Source organism: Gracilinanus agilis, chromosome 4 (assembly GCF_016433145.1).
Source record: "Gracilinanus agilis isolate LMUSP501 chromosome 4, AgileGrace, whole genome shotgun sequence".
In the NCBI taxonomy this organism is placed as follows: domain Eukaryota; kingdom Metazoa; phylum Chordata; class Mammalia; order Didelphimorphia; family Didelphidae; genus Gracilinanus; species Gracilinanus agilis.
The window spans coordinates 399,964,761-399,973,439 of NC_058133.1; the positions used below are offsets into that span (position 1 = coordinate 399,964,761).

Below are 8,679 nucleotides of genomic sequence, written 5' to 3' on the forward strand. Positions count from 1 at the left end.
TTCTAGTTACCCTGTTGATAATAATAATTTTTAATATTTACCAATATCTTCTTTTCTTCTAGGGATATCAATCAATTGAACTTATTGGGTCCCTTGAAGAAAAGTTTTTTTTTGTTGTTTTGGTTTTTTTCTCCCACTTTCTTAATTACTTTGTGGTGATTTTTTTGAGTTCTCTGTTTGGAAAGCAAACTTTCTGTTTAAGTCCAGTTTTTTCTTTATGAATGCTTAGAAGTCTTCAGTTTTAGTGAATGACCATACTTTCCCCTGCAAGAATATAGTCAGTTTTGCTGGATAGTTGATTCTTGGTAGTATATCCAATTCTCTTGCTTTCTGGAATCCTTTCTGGATCCTGTGTTATAATAACTATAGTTCCCTGGTATCTGAATTATTTCTTAGCAGCTTGTAATAATTTTTCCTTGATCTGGTCATTTTTAAATTTGCCTATAATATTCCTGGAAGTTGTCAGTTGTGGATTAAATGTAAGAGGTAATCTGTGGATTCTTACAATTTCTACTTTTCCCTCTTGGTCAAAAATGTCAGGGCAATTTTCTTTGCTTATTTCCTATAACATGATATCCAGGTTTTTTCTTTTGTCATGATGTTCTGGTAGACCAATAATTCTTAAATTGTTCTTTGGTTGTGTCAATGAGGTGTTTCATATTCACCTCAAATTTTTCATTTTTTTGATTTTTTTTGTTTTATATATTTGTTTTATATATTCTTGCTGCCTTGTGAAGTCATTTGCTTCTAGTGGTTGAGTTCTATTTTTTAAAAACTGAATTTCATCCCTGGATTTTTGGTCATCCTTCTCCTTTTGGTCTGATTTTCTTTGTAGATCGTCTTTTTTTCCTTTGTTTCATTTTCAAACTGGTAAATTTTGTCTTTTTAAGAACTATTTTCTTGTTTTAATTCAAGTATTTGCTTTTTCAAATTGTATTCAGTCTCTTTTGATTGCTTTTTGAGTTCCTAAAAATCTTGAGTTAATTGAATTTTGAGTTCTTCCAAAGCTTGTGTTCAAATTGCTGGAGCTTCTTGATCTATTTCATTTGCTCTTTTTTCACTTCCTTGAAAGAAGCTGTCTATTGTAATTTCTTTTCCTTTTTTCTGTTGTTTACTCATATTTTTTCCTTCTTTGTTCTGCTTGGCTAAGCAGATGGATTTAATGAGCTTTGATGAAAGATCTTCCCTCAGCTGGCAATAGAGGTTTTTATTTACTTTCTTTGCAGTCTATAGTGGAGGGATGTTGGAGTTTCCCTGCCTTCTGAAAACTTCTTGTTTATCTAATTGATGGGATTAAGCCAGGACTGGGTTAGTCCATAGTGCTTAATGTGCCCTAAGGCTAAAATCTTAAGTGAAAAAAGTATGGGAAAGATGGAGTGTTTTCACTGAGCTATCCAGCAGTAAGGTCCCCCTGCTCTGTCCTGCTATTACTTTTGTGTTTCTTTCCTCTCAAAGAACTTTGTTCTCTGTCTTGGTGTGGTAAATGTAGGTCTGAAGTTTTGCTCCATCCAAGCCACCATCTTCCAAGCATTTTTGATGTGTTTCTCTGCCTTTCTCCTCTAGCCACCTCCCTGGTGTCTGTGTTCAACTCCTTTAGTCTGGAGCCAGCAAGGCCCTCTCTCTAGGCTGGTGTTTTTGCCTGTCTGGAGATTTCAGAGGCTGTTGGAGACTCCACACAGTCCATGGAGGAGGGGTCCAGAGATTCCCCTTCTATACCCTCATACCAAACAGTTCAAGAATTTAAGCCTTTTTCTTGGTGTACCTCTTGAGCTGTCTATCAGTGGGATCGCCCTGCTCTGTCCTATTGTTAGATTTGGTCCTCTTTCTTCTCAAAGCTCTTTGTTTTCTATCTCAGTGTGGAAAGGGTGTGGAGATCTTAAGAATTGCTTCTTCTAAGCCGCCATCTTCCCAGAATTCCTAGAGTATTTTTCTTTGAAGTTCTACATGTACCCATTTTGCTTTCACTGTTTCCTTCTGAGTCTTTATCTTACTCTTCTTTTTCTCCATAAACATTTTCTATTGTTAGGTGTTTTTGTTTTTGTGTTTTTGTGTTTCTTTGTTTTTGATGTTTGCTTATTTTTCAAACCTTTTTCTTGAGTTTTACTTTTATCTTAAAGATAGGCTCTCTGTTCTCAAGTTGGAGAGGACATCTTCTTATACTTAAGTTTTAACTTGCTGCTGCCCTTAGCTCTATTTCTGACGTTTTGCAAGTTTCATTTCTTCCTAGGTGGTATAATGGCCTATGACCTTGGATATCTGAAAGCCAGCTCCCCCTCCCTGGGACTGCTGGTGGCTTACAGAGCTCAGAGTATTGTGAGATACCCTGTCTTGAGCTCAAGGTTTAGCCTTTGCCTTGGTAAAAACTTTGGGCATGACTTTGGGCTATTTCATATCAGGCACACTGTGGACAACCTTCCACTGGGGCTTATAGCCTTTCTTTGAGCTTGGGAAGGCTCTCAGGGCCCCTCTCTGAATTTACACAGACAAGGTGCTGTAGATTGCTTTAGCTAGTGCTCAGGCCCTACACTGGGCTTACACTAGCCAGGAGTACCAAGTAGACTGTCTTTCACTTGGATATTGGACCTCACTGGAATCTTGAACAAGGACTTTGGGCCTCCCCTTGGGCTCAACAACTATGCACCTTGCCAACTATCTTGCAATGGGCCCAAAGACCTTGGTTTAAACTTATTCAGAGGCTCAGACCTTCCTTCTGGGCCTACACCAGTCAGACATATAGTGGAATACACTGGGCTAGGACTTGGGGCCTTATTGCTGTGTTGGGCTGAGGCTTGCAACTTTAAGAGCTGTATTTGGGATTGTAATCCTTTTGGCTTTGGCAGGTTCCGGGGGTCTCGACATTGGCTTGGGTCCAGGTTCAGAACATGGCACAATAGGTGGGGTTAGGGTAAAGGGGACTTACTTTTGGCCTAAACCAGTACTCCTTGGTGGGTATTGCTAAGGTCTTGCCCTCTCTCGCCCCAGTGAACCAGACCCTCTCTGCCTACCTTTCAAGTTGTTTTCTGCAGGAAAGTTGTTTAACTCTATTCCCTGATTTTGTTACTCTCGTCCTGTTTCTGAAACGTTATTTTAAGGTCGATTGGAGAGAATTAGCATGGTTTGAGCTTTCTTTGCTTCTGTTTGACCATCTTGGCTCAAGTGCTTACCTAATAATAGGCATTATACTAAGCATTGGGGATACAAAGAAAGTAAAAAAGGCAGTTCTTATCATCAAAGAAATCATGTTTTTGTTGGGGAGGAAACATGATCCCAAAACAACACAAGTGTTGTTTTTCTTTATTTTTAATCTATTTCTTTAACATTTGCATTTTACTATTCTTATTTCAAAGATGTCTATATCTTTGTGGGATGTGAAATCCAAGAAAAATGAGAGGAAAAGAAGGCAGCAGAAAAATATGTTTCTGTGTATGTGGAGAAGAGCCAGGGCAATTAAATCAGGATAAATATCCTGATTTACTATAGTATAATAAAGGGAGGCACAAGTATAATGAAGCTTACAAAAGCAAAGCGTCAAGAATGCTTTTTATTTTCCATTGAAAAAGCACTAGGGTAGAGAGCTTGGAAGTGTGAGAATGCAGAGATAGTAGACACCCAAACCTTCAAACCAAAAGGATCTCTGAGGTTAGTAGCAAGGTTTTGAGATACCAGAGAGTTTCCTGAAGGTCCAGCTTTGAACCTCAAAGATTCAAAGTGGATTTTAACACCACCATGTGAATGTAACTATAAGAACTCATGGGAATTAAGGCAAGAGCTATGATGGTCAGCCAAAACACCCAGAATCTCAGCCTCATAGAAGATATAGAACAAAGCCTGAGTTCAGGAACTAATCCTGGAGATATGAACAAATTAAAGATGAAAACATCAGCCTGTAACAAACATAGAGAAACTCCAAAAGAACGAGCAAGCAACTCCATAACAACTATAAAAAAGATTCAAAGGAGTTGAATTCCTAGAAGAAATAAAGGAAGATCTGGTAGAGGATTCATTTCTCAGAAATAAAGATAATTGAGTCAAATTTATAAGAATGCAAACCATCTTCCTATTGAACAAATGGAGAAAGGATATAAACAGGCAATTCTCAGATGAAGAAATTAAAATTATCTTTAGTCATATGATAAAAATGCTCCAAATCACTATTGACTAGAGAAAAGCAAATTAAAACTACCCCCTAAGTACCACCTCACACTCATTGGACTGGTTAGCATGTCAAAAAAGGGAAAATCATAAATATTGGAAGAGATATAGAAAAACTGGTACAATAATATACTTTTGGCAGAGTTATGAAATGAAGTAACAATTCAGGAGAGCAATTTGGAACCATGCTCAATGGGTCATAAACTGTGAATACCCTTTGTCCCAGAAATACCACTACCAGCTCTATATCCAAAAGAAATTAAATATAGGGGAAAAGAATAGATATACACGAAAAACTTATATCAGTTTTTTTTGGGTTGTGATAAAGAATTGGGAACTGAATGGATGTCCTTCATTTAGCAGAACGGCTAATCAAGTTGTGGTATATGCTAGTAAGGGGATACTACTTTGCCATAAGAAATGACAAACAAGATATCCCCCAAAACCTGAAAAGCCAAAAATGCAATGATGGAAAGTGAAGTGAGCAGAACCAAGAGAATGTTGTTCACAGTAACAACAAAATATATATGATGATAAACTCATAACTTAGTTTTTATCTACAAGGCAAGAATGCAGGACAACTGCAAGAGAATCATGCCAAAAAAAAGGATTTCCACTGCTATATAAGAAACAAACTTAATCTGAGTGTCAGATGAAATTGATATTTCTTTATTTTATTTTCTTCATGATTTTTCTCTAGTGAAAGAGATATGGATCTCCTTTTATGACATGATAAAATTGGAAATATGCATTATGTGATATGTATGCAACCTATATCATATTACCTGCCTTTTTGGGGAAGAAGGGGAAAAAAGAGAGAACATGGATTGCAAAATAACAGAATATGAATATTGAAATTTGTATTGACATGTAATCTGGAAAATATTAAAATTAAAATTTTGATTTTTTAAGAGAAGTAAATAAAGATAAAAGGGGAAGAAAATGAAATAAATGGCATGGGGAGGGAGAAAATTGGAAGTAGGATAAAGAGCTTAGAAGAGAAAGTAATAAACCTTACCCAAGCAGTAGACTCCATTAAAACAAGAATAGATCAAATAGAAATCAATGAGATAGGAAGAAAGATTAGAATAAAATTAAAAGATTGAAAAACCAGAAGAAGAAAAAAAGAGCTGTCAACACTGATTTAGAAAATTGATCAAGGAAAGATAATACAAAAAAATATTATGATTCCTGAAAACATTGATAGAATAAAAAGTTTGGATGTTATGTTTCAAGAAATTATAAATGGAAACAGGTCAGATTTATTAGGTCCAGAGAGCATAGTAAAGATTATAAGAATTCGTAGATCTCTTCCTGAAAAAAATCAACAAATGAAAATTCCTAGGACTATTAATCAAAATTCAGAGCTCCCATATCAAAGAGAAAATATTTCAAAAATCCAGGAGGAAGCAATTCCAAATACCAAAGTACCAAAGACTTATAATCAAGATCACACAAGACTTGGCAGTTTGAAATATGAGAGGTATCTCAGAATAAAATTTTAGAAAGGCAATAGAGATCCAACTACAACTAAGAATAATCCACTCTGCAAAACTTAGTATAATCATATATGGAAAAATATATGTAATGAAGTTGAAGGATTTTTTTAAATGATAGAAAGAATAGAGCTGAGTAGCAAGTTTGAAATATAGGCATATGACCCAGATAAATCTAGAAAGGAAAAATAAGTTGATATCATCAAATCCTGGGTAGATGCAGAATGAAATGAGCAAAATTTAAACCAGCACAATAATGTAAAGAGAAACATCATTGAAACCATTAGATAAAATTGAACTTCCATGTCTCTAGATATTCTGGAGACATAATTCTCTTCTAGACAAAAGGGGTAGACTCAAGATGGAGAAAAGAACTTTAATTTTTGAACATGATATGGAATCATTTTCCTTATGGTATAGGCCCTCCTCACTTTGTGTTTTTAATTGGGAAGTAGCAGTAGGTGTGATTAGTAATAATGGTGCCTTACAAGGTCATTATAATATTTTAAATTCACAAAAAGGAATATAAGGAAATTCACCCCAAAACATGCCAATCAAGACAATTTTGTAATGAAAGTATAGAATTAAGACAATTAAAGCAAATTATATGTATAGTTTATGACTTTTTATACAATTACATTTTTTAATATTTTGCTTCATATATGGAAATGTTCTTTGTGGTATTTAAACTCAGTAATATTTTAAAAATCAAATAAAATTTTAAAATAAAATGAATGATTGGCATTTGACTCATGCTCTCAGAGCTATTGCAGTACATTGAGCTCCATAGAGACAGCATGAGGGAAAGTAATTAAAAATGGGCAATTTTTAATTGATCCTAAGGTGATCCTAAGAAGCTGATTGGTAAAATGTCTTCATATGCCTTCTTCATGCAAATCTGCCAGGAGGAACACAAGAACAAGCACCCAGACACTTCTGTGAACTTCTCAGAATTTTCTTTAAAAATGCTCAGAAAGGTGAAAGACAATATCTGTTAAAGAGAAAGGAAACTGTGAGAATATGGCAAAAGCTGATGAGGTTCATTATGAAAGAGAAATGAAAACCTACATACAACCTAAAGGAGAAACAGAAAAAAAAGTTTAAGAATCCCAAGGCACTGAAAAGACCTCCTTCGGCATTTTTCTTATTCTGTTCTGAGTATCATCCAAAAATCAAAGAGGAGCATCCTGGTCCTTCCATTGGAGACGTGATCAAAAAAAAATTGGGAGAAATGTGGAATAATACTGCTGTAGATGACAAACAACCTTATGAAAAGAAGGCAGCTAAACTGGCAGAAAAGTATGAAAAGGATACTGTTGCATACTGAGCTAAAGGAAAATCTGATGTGGATAAAAAGGGAGGAGATGTCAAAGCCGAGAAGAGCAAGAAAAAGGAGGAGGAAGAAGAAGATGAGGAAGATGAAGAAGATGAGAAGGATGAAGAAGAAAAGGAGGAGGAGGAAGATGATGATGACAATAAATAAGTGTATTCTAGAGCAGTTTTTTCCTTGTCTGAAAAAAACATTTACCCTCCCTGTATGTAACTCGCTACTGTTAAAGAAAAAAATTGAATTGTAAGGCTGTGTAAGATTTGTTTTTAAACTGTACAGTGTCTTTTTTTTTGTATAGTTAACACACCACCAATTGTGTCTTTAGTTAGCCCTGTCCTTCAGTGGTATTTTCAATAGCCACTCACCTTGCCTGGTACAGTATGAGAGCTGTAAATTGGCATGGAAATTTAAAGCAGCTTATTGTTGGTGCACAGCACAAATTAGTTATATATGGGATGTAGTTCATTTTCATCTTGATTTGTCTTTGATGCAGCATTTGAAATAATTGTTGTTCTGTTAACTGAATACCAATCTAATTTCAAAAAAAGTTGCATCTGTTTTGTTGACATTTAGATTGCTTCTAAATAAATACAAATTTTAATTTAAAAATGAATCATTTAAAAATAATCATATTATCATTCTTTTCTTGGATAGTCAGAGTTCTCTAGATAATATTATATGTCTATATGGTAGAGGCCAAAACTTCTGTTAAATTTAAAGATGGCACATTTATTTATTTTTAAATAATTTTTATTTTTTTAGAAAAGTTATCATGGTTACATGATTCATGTTCTTACTTTCCCCTTCACCCCACAAACCTTCTTCCCTTCCCCATAGCTGATGTACATTTAAAGATGCCACATTTAGTTGGTAAAAATGTAGCTTTGCGGGGATTTGAGTCAAAAATGAAACTATACAAATCCTAGACTGAAGATGTTTGAAAGGATAGTATTTCTTACATAAATGACTTGAAGTTAGTGATAGAGGTGAGTAGACTTAAAATATTCTTCAATGTAGCATAGTAACCCCTGAAGCAAACGTGACCTAATCATATATTAATAGACTTAAAGGAGAAGTGTCCAAATCCCGAAGTATCTGAATAAGGGAGTATTGTTAGCCCACTTTATTATTTCAGACAATATTATAATATTTAAAACACATATAAAAGAAAGAAAAAAATCAGATTGTTTTCCTATACCATAGAAGATAGAACTATGGTATGGGTGTAATTTTTAAGTTTATAGACTTTATCTTGATAGAAAAAATTATCACTGTTAGAGCTGCTTATAAAAAGAAATAAAATAACTTAGAAAGTAATAAATTATTTTTCAATGGAAGTCTCATAATGGAGACTATGGAATCATTTGTTTATTATGCAAGATAAACTTTCTGCTTCAGGTAAAATTCAGACTAGTTAACATCTGATTCCTCTTCTATAGCTTAGATTGCATGCTTGTTTATAGGAGCATAATTTTAAAAATATAATGATTACCCTATGAAAGAGAATGTGTTTATCTTCATGGGGAAGAATAAATCAGAGAGAATTGAGGAATATTGTATAATCCATGAAAAAGGATGACATATAATAAATGATATTCTATACCAATTGACAACAATATGAACAATGACAAAACAAAATTGTATCTATATAAAAGTAAAAGGATAATATGCATGTAATAACTTCAGATAATGGGGAATAAA

At 34.4% G+C, this 8,679-nt stretch overlaps 1 pseudogene; it reads left to right on the forward strand.

Moving 5' to 3' along the window:
• The window catches only part of LOC123246620, a 34,733-nt pseudogene extending 27,602 nt beyond the window's left edge, over positions 1–7,131 (forward strand).
• Positions 7,132–8,679: the final 1,548 nt, after the last annotated feature.